The sequence below is a fragment of the Lissotriton vulgaris genome, chromosome 7 (assembly GCF_964263255.1).
Source record: "Lissotriton vulgaris chromosome 7, aLisVul1.2, whole genome shotgun sequence".
In the NCBI taxonomy this organism is placed as follows: Eukaryota; Metazoa; Chordata; class Amphibia; order Caudata; family Salamandridae; genus Lissotriton; species Lissotriton vulgaris.
In genome coordinates, this window is record NC_141695.1 from 522353015 (window position 1) to 522375232 (window position 22218).

The window sequence follows — 22218 nt, forward strand, 5'->3', positions numbered from 1 at the left end:
GCCTTTGGGGAATTCTGTGATAGTAGAGGACTTGAATTGAATACTACTAAAACTAAATTCATGTGCCTAAACTACCAGTCCTCTTTCAAAGGAGTAATTAAATACAAAGGCATCCCTCTAGAGAAAGTGGACGCTTTTACCTATTTAGGCATCACCATGCAAGGAAACATGAAGTGGCAATCGCATATTGATAATACTCTATTAAAGTTTAACCAGCTCGCTGGTGCAGTAGCACTGAAACACCGCAAATCATTAACAAAGCCGGTTAAATCTGCACTAGAGATATACAATATGAAAGTATTAGGTGCCTGCTTGTATGGGTCTGAACTGTGGGGGTTTTCAAATCTGAGAGAATTGAGTTGTGCAGAGAACAGGTTTTTGCGAGGGCTAGTTATGGTCCCACAAAGCACACCCATGCTCACTCTGAAATTGGACCTTGGCAAGAAAAATATTGAGGATATAGCTAGACTACGGCCACTCCTATATTGGAGGCGCTTGATGGTGACCCCAGAGCTGGGCCATTATGCTGAAGCTTTGAAGGATGTCATTGAGTTTGACCGATTCCACTGTATCAAATGGTTAAAAGAACTCAAGGGGCTTCTTGTATTGTTAAAACTGGATCATCTATGGGGAAATTATGATGTGGCTAGCTTTCCATCGAAAGCAAAATTGAAAGAACTGTACTGGGAAATGGTGTACACAGTAATGTTCCGTAAAGGTTCCCAATCAGCACTGACAACTCGCTTCTGGGATATTAAAATGTATCCGTCGTGTGAAATATATTGGGATATAATAGAACGCCCTTACGATAGAAAATTGTATTTCCAATTCCGCATTGGAACCTTACCGGTAAATGCTTTTAAAAAACATTGGTCCCCCATGTGGGATGATCATTGCTATTCCTGTAAGGACCAAATTGAACATATTTCCCACTTGCTGTTTTGTTGTCCACAATATGCTACCCCTAGACGTAAATGGCTGAAGCCAGTGTGCCAAATTATTGGCACACGTAGTCAATCAACAGCCTTGAGAATACTTGAAACAGATTGCTCCACACTTTTTGTAGTTGCCGTAGCTAAATTTCTTGCCTGGGCATGGTCAATACGCACACGCACTTTAAAGACAAATGTTAATGTATTATGAAATAGTGTTGTCTTAAATTTTCCTATTGCATTGTATGAATTGTCTCTTTTTATAGAAACGATCTGATTTTAACTGTATTGTATTTATCATGTAATATTCGGCTGTCAAATGTTTAATATGTGTTTTAAAATTATTTTTAAATATAGTATTTATTGTATTAGGGATAGGAAGGATGCTTTTATGACAAATGTCGAATAAAGCTTTACAAATTGAAAAAAAAAAATTTGAATTTAGGTTCCTGTATGCAGACTTCTGGTATCTCTCGTGTTGTTTATTGCTAAGTTGGGGGACAAGGTACCAAAATAGTCTATAAACACGATTCCCCTCAGGCCCTCCCCTACCTTGTGTGTTTTGTTATGGCAGAGATAGCCCTTACCCCCAAAACGGGAAAGGATCCCACGCTGTGTGCATCTTACCATCACATAGCATTACTAAACACTGACCTTAAAATCTACACTAAAATGTTATCTAAGCGCCTGGACCCCCACATGTCTGGTCTTGTGGGGACAGATCAAGTCGGCTTCATTCGCAACAGACAGGGGGGCGGACAATGTGCGTAGAATTGCACACTTGGTGGGGAAAGCACACCACTGGAACATACCGGCCCGCCTTCTGTCGCTCAACACGGAGAAGGCGTTTGATCAGGTGGACTGAGGTTTTCTTCGTGCGGTGTTCCATAAGATCGGCCTGAGACGCAACATGATTTCTATGATCATGGCCCCCTATCTCACCCCGCAGGCGAGGGTTCGAGTTATCGGGCAGCTTACGGATCCCTTTTTCATACATAGGGGTACACGGCAGGGCTGCCCTCTGTCACCTTTGCTATTTACCCTGGTAATAGAGCCCTTGGCAGAGATGATAAGGCAGAACGCAGACATCCAAGGCCTCGCCTTAGGAGGTCGGCAAAACAAAGTAGCGCTATTTGCAGATGGCCTTATCCTCACACTATCGCGTCCTCATACATCTCTCCCAGCGCTTCATGCTCTATTGCAGACCTTTGAAGGGGTATCAGGCCTTAAAATTAATCATGATAAATCCTGGGCTTTGAACCTCACGATTCCGAAAGAGGAGATGCCAGTCTTGAAAACGCTTGTTCCTTATCAGTGGACTACAGACCATATTAGATATCTAGGACTCCAACTGACCCCTTCCCTGGACACATGGTCTCAGGTAAATAGGCGAGAATGCAAAAACGCCGTCCTGGAAGACCTACGAAGGTGGAAACCCCTCACTATCTCTTGGCTTGGTATGCTTAACGCTGTCAAAATGTTGATACTCCCTAAAATCTTATATCTATTCCAATGTCTCCCCACCCCTATACCACAACAACAGATATAGGGCCTTCAAAAAGATATCACTAACTTTATATAGGGTGGACGCCGACGCGCTTTTTCCACAAGATCCTCATGCTGCCAAGAGATAGGGAGCGACTAGCGTGTCCTGACCTTTTGGAATCCTACTGGGTCTCGCATCTTCTTATTGTGTCTGAATGGACAACCACTGAAAGCGAAAAGGTGTGGTTCCATATGGATAGGATGGTCATGGGCGTACTATTTAGGATCTTACCTGGCTTCACCGTACGGCGCGATCCCGTAGTGCTTATATTGCAGTACCTACTAAAACAGTACTAGATGTATGAGACAAAGTAGCTGTACGTAAGGAGCTGACGACTTTCCCTTCCCCTCACACTCCCGTAGCGGGCAACCCACTATTCCTCCCGGCCCTCCATTCACAAGCATTCGCCAAGTGGATTCAGGGAGGTTGCAGAGTCATAGGGGACCTGTTCGAGGGGGGACCTCGTATCAAAACTTTTATTCGATTGGCATTTAGCAGAATCATAAAAAGTGCATCATAAAATTACGGTACATAGTTAAAACACAGCGTTATAATTCAAGTAAAAACTGGATGTCATTAAAAACTTGTGGTAAAAACAATTATTACAAATTGTGTACATAATGGTATGAAATCAAGAAAACATTTGCTCAAACTTTACAACGGATTTTCAGACATGATTTTAGAAAGCAAGCTACACATTTAGCGACATTTTGTGAATCTAATAACTGCAGGGCCAAATAGGCTGGCCGACAGGTCCTCAAACCCATTGCTCGTAGAAGGGGGAGAATCCAGCGCTTGCGGGGTTGCTCGTAGTATCGGCAGAACAAAGTTACATGGATTGTAGACTGGGGTGATATTCCATCACAGGGACATTTAATCAGGTTGTGAGACCAGTTAGACTCAGTGGGGAAAGTAATAAGGCGAAAGAAAGAGTTAAATCGAAACCTGGTTAAAACAAATTTTTCCTGGTTGGATAAGAAAAAGGTTAAATATGGCTGGATACCAGGGGAGGTCTGGACCATTAGGATCTGCGCATTTGTTGGCTTAGTTACTTCTTGAGAAAGACGCAAATCTCTGAGGTGGTTTAGACAGAGATTTAAAAAGATATCACTAACTTTATTTAGGGTGGACACCGACGCGCTTTTCCCACAAGATCCTCATGCTGCCAAGAGATAGGGAGCGACTAGCGTGTCCTGACCTTTTGGAATACTACTGGGTCTCGCATCTTCTTATTGTGTCGGACTGGACAACCACTATTCCCCCCGGCCCTCCATTCACAAGCATTCGCCAAGTGGATTCAGGGGGGTTGCAGAGTCATTGGGGACCTGTTCGAGGGGGGACCTTAAAAACGTTTGCACAGTGCAGAGAAGAATTCCGTCTCCCATTAGAAGCGGGTCTACAGTATGCACAGTTGCAGCACTGGGTATCCTCACCAGAGATGCAGCAGGCGGCTACTCGACCGTACACCCACTTTGAGCGGGTGGCCCCTACTTTGATGACTCGAAAGGCCTTATATCCCGGACATACCAGATTCTACAACACCCTCCGGTGCTAACTATGCACCCGTATCGACCCCAATGGCAGCGGACGTATAGTGCTAAAATCACGCCCGCTCAGCGGAACCACCTTTGGTAGGACATCCCTAGGGTCTATTGTAGCATTCCACAGAGAGAAAACGCATACAGAATTATGACACAATGGTACTACACGCCCGCCGGGTTGCATAAAATGTTCCCTGCTCCGTCCCTTGTGTTGGAGGTGTTTGAATGCATCTGGCGACTTCATTCACATTTGGTGGGTGTGTCTGCTCCTGACCCTGCTCAGGAAGGAAGTCCTTAGTCAAAATAAAGAGGTACTGGGCTTCCGCCTGCCTGAATCTGCAGTCACAAACCTCCTGGGCCTTAAACCTGACAACTTAAAAGCGCTCACCCACAGCAACTGGACTATAGCACTTCACATGCTTGGGGCAGCTAAGCAACTCATAGCACTGTATTGGAAAAAGACGAAGGTGCCCCCGATTGCTGCTTGTTTCGTGCGCCTGTGGCACGTAATAACTATGGAACTGTTCACGGCAATCAGGAGACGCCCGCTTCACCACTGTCTGGCGCCCCTTAGTTCAGTACCTCTGTAAAATAGAACATGCGTGACATTTGCCCACCAAGCTTAGAGCGTTGCGACTCTTTGAGGATGCCATGCTCCCGCCGGACCCCAATAGGCTTCTTGCATAATTAGACTGGTCTTACCTGCCCGCCCCCTTTAACGATCATCCAGGTCCCCATGGCTATCCACGCCGGGCACCACCTGTCAAAATTATCCCCTATCATCCATCTAGATCACTCCGTTCCTCCAGTTCTTTTTTGGTGGTTATCTCTAAATTAACCCCTTCTCTGCGGCGGCTATTCCACCGCAGTGCTAATGGGGCGGGGCGGCCGAGGGCGGCCGCATGCTGGTGACGGAACCGCTCCGTCACCAGCGTCGGTTGAGCTGTGCTTGTGACGAAGTGGTTCCGTCATGGCCCGCCCCGCTCAATAGAACGCTCAGCGCAGGCGCGAAATTTGCGCCGCGCAGGCGCGCCATGACGGAACCGCTCCGTCATCAGCACAGCTCACCCGTAGCTGATGACGGAGCAGTTCCGTCATCAGCACTTAAGGGGTTAAGAAGGAAAAGTTGGGGTAGTGGCTCTCAGTCTTTCCTGGCTGTTAACAACCGAAATGTCCTCCCAAAACAGCTGCGGGCCACTGAGGACATCAAGTGCCTGCTCAGAACTTGGGTTTTCAGCTCTGCATTCTAAACTCCATGACACCAAGGAACAGTCCTTAATATACACCAGCACTCTCAGTGAGTAGCTGCTGCGCTCTACAATTCCTAGATATAGATATATATTTATTGTGAATGGCCTGGGGTAATCACATTGGTATTCCAGCACCTGAAATTAGAGATAAAGCTTGAATTGGTCATTCTGAGGTGAGGTGCTGAAATGTGTGCTGTCTCAAGAAATGGGAAATTAAGGAAGGAATCTGAATGCGCACAGATTCCTGAAGCAGTTCAACGTTTTAGGGTCCTAATGTTCCATATGTGTTGGCAGGTTTCAGACGGTGAAATAGAGGAGGACTTAGGGGTGTGCCATTACCACGAAAGCTGCAATTCTGATTCGGCTGAATTGCAGACTGAATTGGGGTTTACACCCACTCAGAATGTTGGCATTAGGGTACACTTACTGAACTAGTAACATGTGGACGCGGCTATACTTCCAGAGGACTAGCTGAGAAGTGCTATGTGTAGCCAGATCTGTACCAAATGCTGCACACACGCTTCAAATAGTTGGGGGAAAAACTTCGACAAATAACCTGTGATGTATTTTCTTTGACCAGGGTCAGACTAGCCAGTTAGTCCCCGATTGGCAGGTCTGACAGGTCAGTGTGTGTGTTGTTTTTTTGACTGTTTTGGGGCCTGTTTTATGCTCTGATAGGCAGGTTCAAATACATGCAGTTTTCCATACCTTGCAAAACACTTAAATAGTATGCCTTTACAAGTTAAAAACTGTGCCAATGTGTTTTTTTAGATATCTAATTCACTTTTATTTTGGTGCCCAGGCCTATTTTCAGATCCAGTCCCACTCTGTCCTTGACATATGGATGAATACAATTTGAATAAAACAAAGCAGGTTCAGCGGTGGAGTGTGTGTAGAAGGATACGGGTGCAGGGGCCAATAAGGTTATAGCAGCATGCCTGATTTTCAAACAGCAGGAACAGAAGTATACAATAGCACGGTCTGTTCCAGTAGGGCGACTCCAAGATGTGCTCCCCCAACCCTACATCCATACAGATCAATTACTGTAGTAACTAACACTTGTGGTCAACAGCTCGAAGAAGGGGAAACAGTTCCGACAGTGTGCCCTCTGTACTCCAAAAAACACAGATTTTCAGAAACAAGAGCTGCTTTTACGCGTTTTTTTTAGTTTCAACTTTGATACGGAAACCTAACATCCCAAAGGTAGCGGAAAGGATTGGAAAAAGAGCTATTCATGCGAGCTTTAACGCTTGGAAGAAAATATCGTCACGTGCACTCGTTCCGCCTCCAAGTTGGCGGGCTTCATGGCTCCGCTGTGGCCAGTTTAACAGAAGTCTAATGAGTCAGCAGCGCGCGCTCAGCCTCAGCCTGCTCCCAGAGTGCTCCAGGCTGCCCGGGCCGCTCCAGTGGCACTCGTTAAATATAACTTTTACTGAATGTCCCAACAGCAAGGCCGATCACAAGCGACCGAGGGAACTGTGCGACCCAAACATTTCCCTAAATACAGAGCTTTCTTTCACATCGACTGATAAATAATATCATGTATCATGATATATATATATATAATATCATCATCACCCTAATGTGAAGCGCTCTGACGCCTTCGGGTAAAGTCCGCGCTATATAAAAATGCATAAATAAAATAAATAAATAAATAATAAAAGTTCATACAACATTTCAAAGTACAGATTTAGGGTTTTGCTTTGTAAAATGATTTCAATAATATAAACAATTAATAAACTGATTAATACGATGAGAGATAAAGGAGGAACATGGGAAAAGTCCACATATGTTGAAGCCGCCATGCAGTGTGGTGCTAGGCTTTCATGACACTACAGGTGAGTTCGTATTGGTTACCTATCAGGCTAAGTAGTGTGGTTACACGTGTGTCAAAGTGGGAGTAACATGCTGGCGTTCAGTCGGCATTCCAGTTTGTGTGCAAATTCAGCACCAAGCCACGGGTTTTCCCCGCAAAGAAAGGTTTTCCAAGAAGGGAAGAGAGAAAAAACATGGTCTTATATCCAGTAAAACCGAAGCTGTATCTCACCCCCCATTCAGACCTGCAGGTAAGGTAAAACTGGCAGGCAGAAAAAACGCAGTGTGCAGACAGAAGTGACATCTGGGGTGACTGCGTGTACCGGTGTTCCTGTGGAGGTTGGAAAGAGGGCTTAATAAGGAGAAGGAAGCTCAGTTCATACCAGCACCAGGTCTAGGGGGCGCACTTAACACAAGTGCCAGAACTAGGGAGCTCACTTAACACGTGGGGCCAGATCTAGGGAGCTAATTTAAAACAGGCGTCAGATCTAGGGAGTGTGTATCAAGAGGGTGTGCAGTTCTTAACTGGAGGTGCGGGTAATGGGTGGTCTTTCTTCGTGATGCCCTCACACACCTCGGAGGATGTCATGCTTCATCATTGGACAATGCTCCTCGTCGGGCTGGCGCTCCAATGCCCGACGGGCTCCCGTCAACGGGGCTCTTTTGCAGAGATCTTTTGAAGAAGCCGTAGGATGCGTGCGGGTGTGAGGGCTGGGTAGTGCACCATAAGCGGATGTGATGTTCCTATAGGGCTGTCATCGTGTAGTGGGTCGACATGTTTCGTGCCCAATTTAGGGCACCCACACCTTTTAATTAGGCTTGAGCTACCTATATAATAAAAACAGACCAGAATAGGACTGGTCCAGATCTATTTTATCTCACACACCTGTGCACTACCCAGCCCTCATACTCACAAGCACGCTACGGTTTCTTCTAAAGATCTCGGCCAAAGAGCCCCGTTTACGGGAGCCCGTCGGGTATTGCAGCGCCAGCCCGACGAGGAGCATGGCCCAATGATGAAGCATGACATCCTCCGAGGTGTGTGAGGGTATCACGAAGAAAGACCTCCCTTTCCCCACACCTCCAGTTAGAAACTGCACACCCTCTTGATACACAGTTCTAGTTGGGAGCTAGTGTGCAGGACCTGTTTAAATACAGCTCCTGGTCCCTCCTTTTCTTGTCATATCTAGGGAGCTCATTTCACACAGGTGCCAGATCTAGAGAGCTCATTTAACACAGGCACCGGATCTAGGGAGCTCACTTACACAAGCGCCAGAGCTAGGAAGCTCACCTAACACAATCACAAGATCTAGGGAGCTCACTTAATACAGGTGCCAGATCTAGGGAGCTCACTTAAAACCAGCACCAGGTGTAGGAGGCACACTTGACACAAGTGCTATAGTTAGGAAACTCACCTAACACAATCACCAGATCCAGGGAGCTCACTTGACACAGGTGCCAGATCTGGGAACTCACCTAATCCCAGTACCAGGTCTAGGGGGCTCAATTAACACAGGTGTCAGATCTTGAGAGCTCACTTAATACCAGCACCAGCTCTAGAGAGATCACTTAATACATGCACCAGATCTAGGGAGCTCATCTAACAAAGGCACCAGATCTAGGGAGCTCACTTAACACAGGCGCCGGATCTGGGGAGCGCACTTAATACCAGCTCTAGGGAGCGCACTTAACACAAGCGCCAGATCCAGTGAGCTCATTTAATACAAGCGCCAGATCTAGGGAGCCACTTTAACACAAGCGCCAGATCTATGGAGATCACTTAACATAGGTGTCAGATCTAGGGAGCACACTTTACACAAGCACCAGATCTAGGAAGCTCACTTAACAAAGGCATCGGATCTAGGAATCTCACTTAACATAAGCGCCAGATCCAGGGAGCTCACTTAGCATAGGCGCTAGATCTAGGGAGCTCACATAACACATTCGCCAGATCTAGGTAGCACAATTAACACAAGCAACAGATCTAGGGCGCTTAACACAAGCGCAAGATCGAGGAAGCTTATTTAATACAGGTGCCAGATGTAGAGAGCTCCCTTAACATAGGCGTCAGATCTATGGAGCTCACTTAACACAGGCATCAGATCTAGGAAACTCACTTAACACAAGCGCCAGATCTAGGGAGCTCACTTAACATAGGCACCAGATCTAGTGAGCTCACTTAACACAATCATCAGATCTAGGGAGCTCAATCAACACAAGCGCCAGATCTAGGGAGCTCACTTAACACAAGCGCCAGATCTAGGGAGCTCACTTAACACAAGCGCCAGTTCTAGGGCGCATACTTAACACAAGCGCAAGATTGAAGAAGCTTATTTAATACAGATGTATGGAGCTCCCTTAACACAGGCGTCAGATCTAGGAAGCTCACTTAACACAAGCGCCAGATCCAGGGAGCTCACTTAACAGAAGGGCCAGATAAATGAAGTGCACTTAACAGAAGGGCCAGATTTTGGGAGCTCAATTAACACAAGCACCAGATCTAGGGAGCTCACTTAACACAGGCGCCAGATCTAGGGAGCTCACTTAACACAAGCGACAGATCTAGGGAGCTTACTTAACACAAGCGCAAGATCGAGGAAGCTTATTTAATACAGGTGCCAGATCTAGGGAGCTCACTTAACACAAGCGACAGATCTAGGGCGCTTACTTAACACAAGCGCAAGATCGAGGAAGCTTATTTAATACAGGTGCCAGATCTAGGGAGCTCACTTAACACAAGCGACAGATCTAGGGTGCTTACTTAACACAAGCGCAAGATCGAGGAAGCTTATTTAATACAGGCGTCAGATCTAGGGAGCTCACTTAACAAAGGCATCAGATCTAGGAAGCTCACTTAATACAAGTGCCAGATCTAGGGAGCTCACTTAACATAGGCACCAGATCTAGGAAGCTCACTTAACACAAGCGCCAGATCTAGGGAGCTCACTCAACAGAAGGGCCAGTTAAATGAAGTGCACTTAACAGAAGGGCCAGATTTTGGGAGCTCAATTAACACAAGCACCAGATCTAGGGATCTCACTTAACACAGGCGCCAGATCTAGGGAGCTCACTTAACACAAGCGACAGATCTAGGGCGCTTACTTAACACAAGCGCAAGATCGAGGAAGCTTATTTAATACAGGTGCCAGATCTAGGGAGCTCACTTAACACAAGCGACAGATCTAGGGCGCTTACTTAACACAAGCGCAAGATCGAGGAAGATTATTTAATACAGGCGTCAGATCTAGGTAGCTCACTTAACAAAGGCATCAGATCTAGTGAGCTCACTTAACACAATCATCAGATCTAGGGAGCTCAATCAACACAAGGCCAGATCTAGGGAGCTCACTTAACACAAGCGCCAGATCTAGGGAGCTCACTTAACAAAAGCGCCAGATCTAGGGAGCTCAAGTAACACAAGCACCAGATCTAGAAAGCTCAACCAACACAAGTGCCAAATCTAGGGAGCTCACTTAACACAAGCACCAGATCTAGAAAGCTCAACCAACACAAGTGCCAAATCTAGGGAGCTCACTTAACACAAGCACCAGATCGAGGGGGCTCATTTAACACAGGCGCCAGATCTAGGGAGCTCACTTAACAAAGGCGCCAGATAAGGGGAGCACACGTAATACCAGCTCTAAGAAGCGCACTTAATACAAGAGCAAGATCTAGGGAGCTCATTTAACACAAGCACCAGATCTAGGGAGATCACTTAACACAGACATCAGATCTAGAGAGCACACTTTACAGAGGAACCAGATGTAGGGAGCTCAATTAACACAAGCAATAGATCTAGGAAGCTCACTTAACACAGGTGCCAGATCTAAGGAGCTCACTCAACACAATCACCAGATCTAGGGAGTGCACTTAACACAAGCGCCAAATCTAGGGAGCTTAATTAACACAAGCGCCAGCTCTAGAGAACTCACTTAACACAAATGATATCTAGGTTGCTCATTTAACACACACGCCAGATCTAGGGTGCTCACGTAACACAAGTGCCAGATCTAGGGAGCGCACTTAACACAAGTGCCAGATCTAGGGAGCTCAATTAACACAAGTGCCACCTAGGGTGCTCACTTAACACAGGAGCCAGATCTAGGGTGCTCACTTAACACAAGCCCTAGATGTAGGGTGCTCCTTTAATACCAGCACCAGCTAGAGGTCGCACTTAACACAGGCGCCAGATCTAGAGAGCTGGCTTAACACAGTCGCCAGATCTAGGGAGATCACGTAACACAAGTGCCAGATCTAGAGAGCTCACTTAACACAGGTGTCAGATTTAGTGACACTAAACAATAGCACCAGATCTAGGGAGCTCACTTAACATAGGCGTCTGATCTAGGGAGCTCACTTACATAGGCGTCTGATCTAGGGAGCTCATTTAAAACGGGTGTCAGATTTAGAGAGCTCATTTAACACAGGTGCGTTGTCTAGGAAGCTCACTTAACACAGACACCATAATTAGAGATCTCATTTAACACAGACACCATATGTAGATGACACACTTAACACAGGTGCCAGACCTAGGGAGCTCACTTAACACAGGTGCCAGGTTTGGAGAACTCACTTAACACAGATGCCAAGTCGAAGGAGATTACTATACACAGTAATCAGTTCTAGGGAGCTCTCTTAACACACGTGTCAGGTTTAGAGAGATCACTCAAGACAGACACCAGGTCTTGGGTTTGTTTAACATAGTCCCCAGGTCTAGAGACCTCACGTAACAGAGGTGCCAGGTCGCGGAAGATCACTTACGCAGGCATCAGTGTCAAGTATCGGCTGCTACAAAAACACTTGAATGCTGACATAGGGAACCAAACCACTTTAATTGATGTAATGCGCATGCAGCTCCTTAGTTTGAAGCCCCACCTGCTTGCTCTATGACGTCTGAGAGAAATAGCACTGGTGCGTAAAAGGTTGTAAAGTCATTGTACCACTGTGGAGACATTTAATACTAGACTGATTGGCAAGTTGGTTCCTTTATACACCCTAAAATAGCCAGTTAGCCCCATGGTCCTTTTGGAGTCATAATGAGACCAGACTGCTCGGACATCTGACTTCACTAAATACCCATATGGTACACCAGTGCGCCCAGAGGTCTTTGGAATGGTTTGGTAAAATAAACTGCTTAGCAAACAAGTTCTACTACAAATCATAATCTTGCATGCAGGTCACTTAGCACAGAATCTTCTGTAAACTTTTTCCATGTAACACACAGCACTATAAAGGCAGGACTCTAACAAGCAGATGTCGCCATCTCAATTTTTAAATATGCTTTTCTCCACTCCTAAATAAGCATTGGCAAATCAAGTCTATCTTTAACGCGCCTTATCATGTAAGCAGAGGCATTCACAAACAATGTTTATCACAATAAATCTAGCCCTATTGGCTTTCCCAATTTGTGGAAAAAAGTTTCAAAAAGGAAAATGGCTGCTTTCTGGTAAAATGCATATAAGAAATAAAGCATTGAACATGACAAACAGGGTGACAAATGTGCTTACTTTTCTGATGTAAAATAGTCCCTCAGGCACTTATGTAGAGAGAACATGAGGTAAGAGAAATACTACTCTGGGTGGAGTCGAAGCCCACTCTGAGTATATTTTAAATACAGTGGCGGCTGCTCCATTGGGGCGTGGCCCCACTGCTTTCTCGCAGTGCGTGAAGCAGAATCGTGAAATGGTAAAACTACCATTTCATGTTTCTGCTTCTCGCATGGCGAGAACGCAGAAGAGCCTGGTTTGGGGAGCGTGGGTGGGCGTTCCTTCTTGATTGCAGGGAAGGCGTGGCTAGCCCCCTTTCTTCAGTGCTGACTGTTTGTTCGGCCCCAGGGCCGACTAAACCAGTCATGCGCAGTTGTGCACTCTCTCTTTTACTCTATGTAGGCTGCACAGCTTGAGTAAGCAGTGGGAGGAAGGTAAGGTTTCAATTTTATTTACATTACCGTCCTGCTGACCTCTCCCCCTCATCCCCGCCCCCCTGCGCGAGCGGCCCTCCCCGCAACTTATAAAGATGTTACCCATTACATACCGAGTGAAACCAATAGTCAACAGTTTCTACCATTGCGAACTGGAATGAGTAAAATACAATCTCAATGTGCATTTGGCACTATAGGTTACAAGAACCTTTGCCCCAACGGAGTTGCCTGGTCACAGGCACGCCTATGCAACTTTGAGCTACAGCTCCAAGTCCAGGGTACTAGCACCATTCCCTGAATAAAATAAAGGGTGAGGGGAAAAAAGGACATTCTACACCCGGAACTGACCCGGAACAGGGGTCGCTGAAAACGTGCGAACTGGTAAAGAAATGCCCAAAAGGCTACTAGTGTAACCTGTGGGCCACAGTTAACTATGTTCCCCACCCCCAAATTGCATGCTTACAAACACCCTGTGATCCTAGCCGGCACACATCGCAGGACGCAAGTCCCAGCGGGATCGGGTGAGTTAGCCCACTGGCCGCCACTCACTTCCCAGCTCCAAAGATCAGCCTCGGAACCGGACCCAACGGCCCGTACCCTGTGTCAATGCGGTTCGGACCCAGGATCATGCCGGTGAGTGCTGGCCTCAGCTGCGGCCTATGCTTGTTGTTGGTGGTCTACCTTAGCTGGGGTCCTGTCTGAGGTTACCCGTTTCTTGGCTCTTGCGAGAATCAAGCAGATTATTCTGAGGTTTATGTGTTGGGTGCTGGGAACGCATTGTGTAGTTACTTTTATCGCTTTGGACAGTCTTGCAACATGTTGGTGATCTGTCTGTTCGTTTCTTGCGTCAGGGCTGGCCGAGGACTCCTCCAGTTGGGACTAGATCTTGTTTTGTATGTATGGAGGGGGTTATTAGTCCGCAGATCAACATGAGTCATGCAGTTTATGGATTGTGCGAAAGATAGTTTATAAGCATGAATGCTGGGCTGTTTATATGGGCAATTTCTTGGGTGCTGTCGGGTGTGAATTTTCTTGATGGCGCTTTCTCAAATGGAATAGAGACAGTCACTTGACAGGCAATGAATTCGAGCTACCATGATAAATAAAGGAGGTATACACCTTAAGGGCTTCTCCTGTGAAGGCTCCTTGGCCATACTAGGCTAGTGTTTCCTATCCCCCTGGATGCTTGCTTTTTATGTGACTGCTTCCTATGCATGTGAATGCTCCCTATACCTGCAGGTTCTTCCTATACCTGTGAGTATTTGCTATGTATATGACTATTTCCTATGTCTGTCAATGTTTCCTATGCCTGTGACTACTGCCTGTCTCTTTGAGCTCTTCCTATGCCTGTGACTGCCAACCGTCTAAGAGAGTTCTTCTTATGCATGAGAATATTAGCTATGCCTGTGACCACTTCCTGTCCCTGAGAGCTCTTCCCATACCTGTGTCTGCTTCCTGTTCCTTAGAGCTCTTCCTATGGCTTTGACTGCTTTCTGTCCATTAGATCTCTTCCTATGCCTACGATCATACCAATGTCACTGGCTCCTCGGATGTAGAGGGAGAAAAGTGATCGATCGCCCGTCCTCTGTGTCGAAGATGCCCTCTGCCTACCAGCTATTTTACCCCATCCAAGTGCTGCCACCTGTTAAGGGTGGTGCTGGGTAAACTGTTAAACATTACTGAGGGCAGTGCCACCTTCAAAGACTGGTTTTGTGTACATGTTAAATGTTACTGCGGGTGGTGCCACCTGCCAGTAGTACTTGTCCTAAACCTCCTAGCCAGAGAAACGTCCACTGATCTGTGATGACACTCGCCACAGGTCACTCATCCTGAACTTTTACGCCCCTCCACTTTCAAACGTCACCACCACTTTTTAAAATAAAATAGTCGGTCATTATATGCCGACAGACAGCTCTACTGTCAAACCAAACCTAAAAAAGATATTCTATGTTGTTACAGAACTGCTGTGACAGACTGACACCGTTTTGAAGTTGTTAAAATGAATGAACTCAAAACTAACGCATTAGTTGTAAAGACACAAACAATGTGTGGTGATTGCTAACCTTTCCAGCTCTTTTAACTTCAGTGTTTATTATAACCATCCTTAATAGATAACTGTGTTCCTTCCCTCAGCCTGTAGTACGCCTAAGCAAAAGAAGACAATCCTGTTATTTAAAAACAAAAATAGAACTGGACCCATTCTTTCAGTGTTATGTTAACCTAAGTTCACTTTTCAAATTTGTCACCAAAAAGCTTGCTTATAGCCACGTTTCCAAAACTGTTTGATACATCTAATAGCACTAGTCCTGACAATGGCTCACACAGTTTCCTTGATGGATGGAATCACATTGACTTTTTCATTGTCAGAAAATGAACGTCAGTATGTGAACAAAAACACAAGAATCGAACAAAAAAAAGAGGACTTTAAGCAAAGTAAATAACATATCAATATGTTTAAACTATGTGCCAAGATCATTTTGAGAACACAGATGTTTTGTTACTTGAGGATGCAGCCTCAATCGCAATTATAATTCACCTAATTTCTTATTGGGTGTATTTAATTTGCTTACTGAAGAACTAGAAAAAGGAACAAGGACACGCTAACTCCTGGGCAACAAGTTAAAAATTGTGAGGCACAGTTTGACACACAGCTATCGTTTGGTCATGAAAGATATCCACAGAGCTACCTCTTACTACTGAAAAGAATCCCCCCACTACCTCTACAATCCACTGCGAGTTGCTCAAATTCTTGGTGTTGCTGTACGTAAAGTACATCAACATGCAGAAGCATCGAAGAAAGAAATCCAAAAATTCACAGACTTCACAACCTAGCACTCAGATTCCACATTAACTTAAAGAAATCCTGACTTAACACAACACAGTGACCCTCAAAGATATGGTTTTCAGTGACACAAACAATTCAACCTTCTCAGCATCATCTTTGAATGCCAGATAGGCCAAAATTATCTCCAGACCATGTTCCAAAATTATACTCTACTTGTATATCGATGTTCAGGAAGACAAATCTTCTTGCACAGGCCTCTCTCAACCACAAGACCCACAGAAGCACAACTATCCGCTGTCTATCCCCCCAGCTTGGAACGCCTTTTGTGTTAATATGATAAATCAACCCAATCCAGCAACCTGGAATTAAAAGCTGAAACAATGCATCTTTAAATAGGCCTTAGGAAGCATTATTAAAACTATGGGGACTGCTGCATCCCCATCAAATTAGATACATGGTTAGCGTGGGTGCTGTTTAACCCCAGCAAAGACTGTATTTGAAACTACGCTAGTATCCTATATCTTAGAAGAGTGCTTGTTAACCTGCCGTCTGGAGACCCGAAGGGGTCTGTGACGCCTATTCAGAGGTGCCACGCCTGCTTTAAAAATTAATAGGTTAATAAAGTGTACATAAATAAAGAAGCAAAATTAAAAAAGGTTTGTAAATGTAAAGGAATTCTAAATTGGGCTAAAAATTGAGCTAGTATCCTCAGATTGATTTGTGGGAGCAGTGCAACGGATTCAAACAGAATAAAACACAGATGGTAGGTTGCCTCGACTGAATTTAGAAAAGCTCCAACTTTTCCATTAAATTAAATTTAGATGTTTAATTTGTTAATTAAATACAATATTTCATCATTTGTGTATTTAATGAACTCTTCTGTCTGTATTTTTGTGTATTGTTTTGCAATTCAAATCACCTAATTGATTAGGCTGAGGTCCCCAAGTTCCTGTAATGACTTAGTGGGGTGCTCTCGGATTCCAATAACGATTCAGTGGGGATCCCTGGTTTCCAGTCAAGAGTAAGTGGGGGGGTCCCCAAAAGTCAAAAGGTTGAGCATCACTGGCTTAAAAATTATACACAACACAGAACGACGTTGGTTACCAATTCACTGCCGATAACACCGTTAGCAGTTATGAGGCAGCTTATTACAAACTACTTAAAATAACCAAATGTATGTATTATGAAATATGAAAACTAAATGGCAAACCAAAAATATACTACTCAATTAAAATTTTCGGGATAAAATGTCTGAAGTTATAGAAATAAAAATAGAATATTTTTCTATAAAATAGAACATCTTGTTACATTTTAAAGGCTTCATAAATAGCAATGCAATAAAGTTTTTATTGGGAAGCCATTTACTTAAACCGTCCCGTAGGAATACAGTGTTGCCCAATACTTTGTCTTTTTTTCCATATTTATGGGACGTTTTAGTAAAAAAAATGAACACAAGACTTTTCCCCAGGACATGGGAGAGGGTGGGAGATGGGTGTGGAGTGGGGAAGCTTTAAAGAGAAAGAGAACTATTATGAGAGAGTGGGAAAGAGACAATGAGAACCAGTGGACACTGGCAAGGTGACACTGGAGCTCATAACATCTATTAAAGATAATTAGCAGTACAGACACGGGAAAACACCGAACAATAACCAGTTCATTTAGGAAGCTGTAACTGGGAATCAAATCTTACTGCAGTTTTCAAGCAGCTGGCTTTCATTTGTTTTATTGTACTCAAGTTTTTTATTTAGTATGCCTGCCCAAAGAGAGGATTAGTACATACAGAGAACATAGTCTGGGGTTTAAGCGGGCACCCCTCGGATCCTGCATCCTCAACTTTGCAGCCAAAAAAGTCGATGGCTTTCTCAACAATGATTGTTAAAACACTTAAGGGTATCTATGACAGTGATGTCGTCCTTGCTGCATTTTACGTGTTGTTTTTCGCTAGTTCATTGGATCATGCAACATAATTCCTATATAGTGCATATTAAACGGGTACTCTGGATGTGCATGATTGAGAGCTCTGGAGTTTAGGCTGAAGGCAGTGCTAGTAGTGCTTAATTTGAGTTGGGGGTTTCCAGTGCTTGGCATAGACACATAATTATCAACACCGACACTTATGAAAGTCTGCCACATGGTGGAGCTGTTTATCCAATTTACAGATGAGTACAACAACAGCTGTTTATTATTACAATATACATTAGAAATTATTAATACCTGCCTCCAAGCTATTACCATAGCTTTGGGAGCCGTGAATATTCTGAATTGTCACACCTGTAGGAGTGTGATGGTTTGTAGTTGTGTTGGTACTGTCATTGGCAGCAATATCAGCCTGATGAAGGCCTTGGCACTTATTTTTGTTTCTACAAACTAAGCACTGAGTGCAAGTTTCTCATTGTGCCTGTCAATGAGTAATTACGGTATTGAAATTATAAGCTCATCTAATCCTTGCCCTCTCTACAGGGCACAGAGTGGTGATTGTAATTACCATTTTATGTGAACCTGTGTGAAAGGTATACACTGCTGAAATATTTCAGGTGCTAAATGAAAATAAATTGTGTTTACCAGTGCAGAGAGAGTGTGTATTTGTGTGAGAGCTAAAGCGAGGAGATTAAGTGGGGGTGATTCATGTAAATACGTACAGGATGAAGGACAGACTGATAAGACAGTGTTGGAGAGGAAGGAGATGCTGTGCAAGAGGCAGATGGATATATTCACAGAAAAAAGGTTGCCACTCATTTATCTGCTAATGCCACCAAGCATCGCCAAAGCCAATAGTCTGCCTAGAATTAAGTGCATGTTCATTGTTGAGTCATATGTCTGAATGCAATAACAGAAAACTCACAGAAAGGCATCCACATACTACACAGAGAGCATGCTTTGAAACCACAACATTTTAGTTCACGTTTTTAAACCGCGCCCATAATTACATAGGCCACAACTCTAAGAAGGATTCCTTCTTACGCTTCTTTGGCTAGGTCTTTTTAGAGACCATTTAGCAACATTTTCATCCCACTTAAAGCACTGATCGTAGTAATAATGTGAATATTGCTGCAGGGGTTGCCAATAAGGAAATTTCTATCACATAACAGAATCTCTAAAAACTTTCAGAACACTGTCACCAACTGGAGAAGAATCTTGTGTACATTTGGGACAGAGAGGAATTAATTTAAGAAGCTGGCTTTTGAGTGTTCCATAAAAGTGCGCAAGGTGAGTTTTTTTCTGAAGCCCATCAGTACAGAGTTCTGATTGTAGCTGCAGAGCTGTTAACTGAGGGGCATATGTATCAAATACCGTTATTGCGATTCTCAAATAGTGATTTTTAGAGAATCGCAAAACAGGATATAATAAAAAATGTGCAAATATGTTGCGATTTCTTGGCATTCCTTATTTGCGATTAGCAAATTGCGAATCGCAATGAAGGAATACCTTCCCATTCATTCCTGTGGGAATCCCATAGGAATGAATGAATGGGAAGACATTGTCAATTTGCGATTCGCAATTAGAGAATCGTATATTGAGAATGCAATTTCAAGGGTGCCAGGGTGTCAAAAGGACACCCTGTTGCACCCCTGAAATAAGTATATGTGCACATGTGGCGCACATACATGCCCTAATGGCACTTTGAAAAATGCAAAAAAGTGCATTTTTCTAAGAAATTGTAAATTACCACCAACTTGAAGTTGGTGGTAATTTGCGATTCCTTAAGGCCAAATCGCACTTTTTCTTTGCTTTATGCATTGCATTTAAGGAATCGCAATTTACGATTCCTTAAATGCAATCGCAAAATAGAGAATTGCAAATTTTGCGATTTTCTAATTTGCGATGCCCTTTTGTGATGATGAGGCCTTTTCCCGTTCACAAACGTGAAAAGGGCTTGATAATATATATGCCCCTGAATGTTTCTAGTCAAACGAGGTTTGAGTTTTGGTACTTCACGCTGTGAGGAATCAGGGCTTCGAGGTCCTCACTGACTGCCCAAAATTCAGAGTAGCTTGGATACATAAGAAGTCTTATTCTGCTGAAAGGGTTTGTAAGTGCACCAACATAATGTATGTTTATTTCTTCCACTTCTCCGACGAAAATGCAAATTACGGAGAATGGGGGATATATGATCACATTTAGTTGAGGAAGAAGTCTGGCCGTGCCAAATGCCCTCATCTCATGTCAGATCAACGCACTAAAGTAATTTCCGCTCCCTGACTGCAAGGATTAGAGATTATCATACAAATGCATAGTACTGCGTAGGGGTGACAAGACCTACTAATAGAAAGTGGGCCGTGTTTGGGCTGACTCTTCTTCAGCTGCTGGTGAGTCATGGGTCACTGTGTGATTGATCACACATAATCACTAACTTCCCTCTGTCCTCATTGGTCTGCACTACTGTGATTCTTTCTCCACTTCATGGAAAAGACATCAGTAGTACAGGAGGCCCAAATGCACTGGATTGCCCACCAACACACAATGATACCGGAGAATAACTCTCCAGAGGGAATGAGGAAGTACAGTAAAGAAAAGTGGAGCACTCTCTATACCCCCATCTTCATAACAAGGTGATCACCTTATCTTCAGATACCACGTAACGCCCGAGTTAAGACAGAGATGTCCAACCATTGTCATCCCATCCCGTTGAGAGACTTGCTCCTGCAAACTAGGTGAGAGCCCTACCATAGCGCGCCCTGTTGCTGCAACCACTTATGCCCTGCCATGATGCGCAGTCCTGGCACTAGGGTATGAGGTGGTCCAGCTGGCGGACATCATGAGAAAGGGATGCAGTGTTGCTCACAAGTGTGGATGTCCTGTCAGCCTTGGGCAAAGATCATAAGGACTATCTTGGGGTAGGCTCTTAATGTGCATTACAATATGTAGTCAATAGTGCATCTACTGCCTTGGAAACCAGTCCCCATGTCATGTAATGTCCAGAATAACTACCACAGGTTCATGAATTGCTTATAATCACTGATCCATATAATGCCTGGGGTCATAGTACTAACAAGGGGCATGTAAGAACATAGATTCGGGGATTATAGATTGAAGATTTACTTGCGACCTGTGTTCAGTATAATACCTGCGACTACAACAGTGCCTAGAACTACCAACGCATACAATGGTTGAGATGACAGATTTGTGAGATGTTTGGGACAAGGGATGCATATAATGTCTGGAGTCACAGTACTGCATATGGCCACCAAACAATATAATTTCTGAGGGTATAGATTCATGAGTTACTTCAGGCCACTGATGCTTATAATGCTTGGGGCCACTCAAGCATATAATATCTGGGTCCATACAGCTAGAGCCATAAACGGTTTGGAGCAACTGATGCATATAACTGCCAAAGCCACTATAATGCTTGAGGCATCATAGACCTGGTGTTAGAAATTGGATCTCTAGTTGGCAAAGGTATGCACCCTGTCCAAGTAGGGAACACAATCCTAGTCAGGGTAAGTCACAACACAACAAATCTGCCTGTGCTCTCCCTCTGTTAGCTTGGCACAGAGAAGGCAGGCTTAATCTAGAAGGCAATGAGTAATGTGTTTGTGCAATAACTGATACAGTAACACAGTGAAACATCACAAAAAGACTCAACAACAGTTTAAAACTAAACCAAAATAAGACCCAAACAAATAAAATCCAATATGCAGAAGTTGAGATATGATTTTTTAAAGAATAAAACTAGTTCTAGTGCTTTGAAACAAGTAGCGCTAAAAAGCTCACTTTAGGTAGCGATGGACCGAGGCAAAGTCAAAGTTTTGGCTGACCACGAAGGAGCACCAGCCGGTTACAGGACCCATGCAGGCCCTGGTCAACAAAGTGCCTTTCCTTGGCGTAAACAGCAAGATGTGTTGATGTTGAGGCCCACAGGTGCAGGATGTGTCCATCTTCTCCAAGCATTGAGGGCGATGTGCCAGTTCAAGTGACGGGTGCGGGAGTCGAAAGACATTGAGAGATGCGCCGGTTTCTGCCATGCAGTCTAGGGGATATTTCCATTTCACCAAGCTGCAGCAGCGATACAAAGTGTTGGTTTCGAGGCGATGCGCCGATTTTACTCCTTTAACCGGGTTGATGCGCCGGTTCTGTTACACGCAGACAGGAGATGCGTTGAAATCCATGTTGCAAGTATCTGGGCCACCTCCAGTGAGCCAGGCACAGGAGCAAGGGTAGAGACTTTGATATCCTTGAGCCTTAGGCAAAAATGCACCAGTACCACTTTCAGCCCATTTCAGTCTGCCAGGCTATCTGTGGGGGGTAATCAGTCCTGTGGTGTCAGACCACTAAGTCTTGATGTGTATTGTTAGTCCCTTCCTACCCAGAAATGGCCATCAGAACGCAGATGTATGTAGATGGGTACTCAGCCACACCTAGCCTTCATGTATTTGTGGCTGTCTGGAGGGAATGCACCAAGTATAACTGCCACCCAGCCAAGACATG

General features: G+C 44.5%; 1 protein-coding gene across 1 annotated transcript in view; it reads right to left on the minus strand.

The window, feature by feature from the left end:
- The window catches only part of QTGAL (queuosine-tRNA galactosyltransferase), a 2104007-nt gene that overhangs the window by 480596 nt on the left and 1601193 nt on the right, over positions 1-22218 (minus strand). The window lies entirely within an intron of this gene.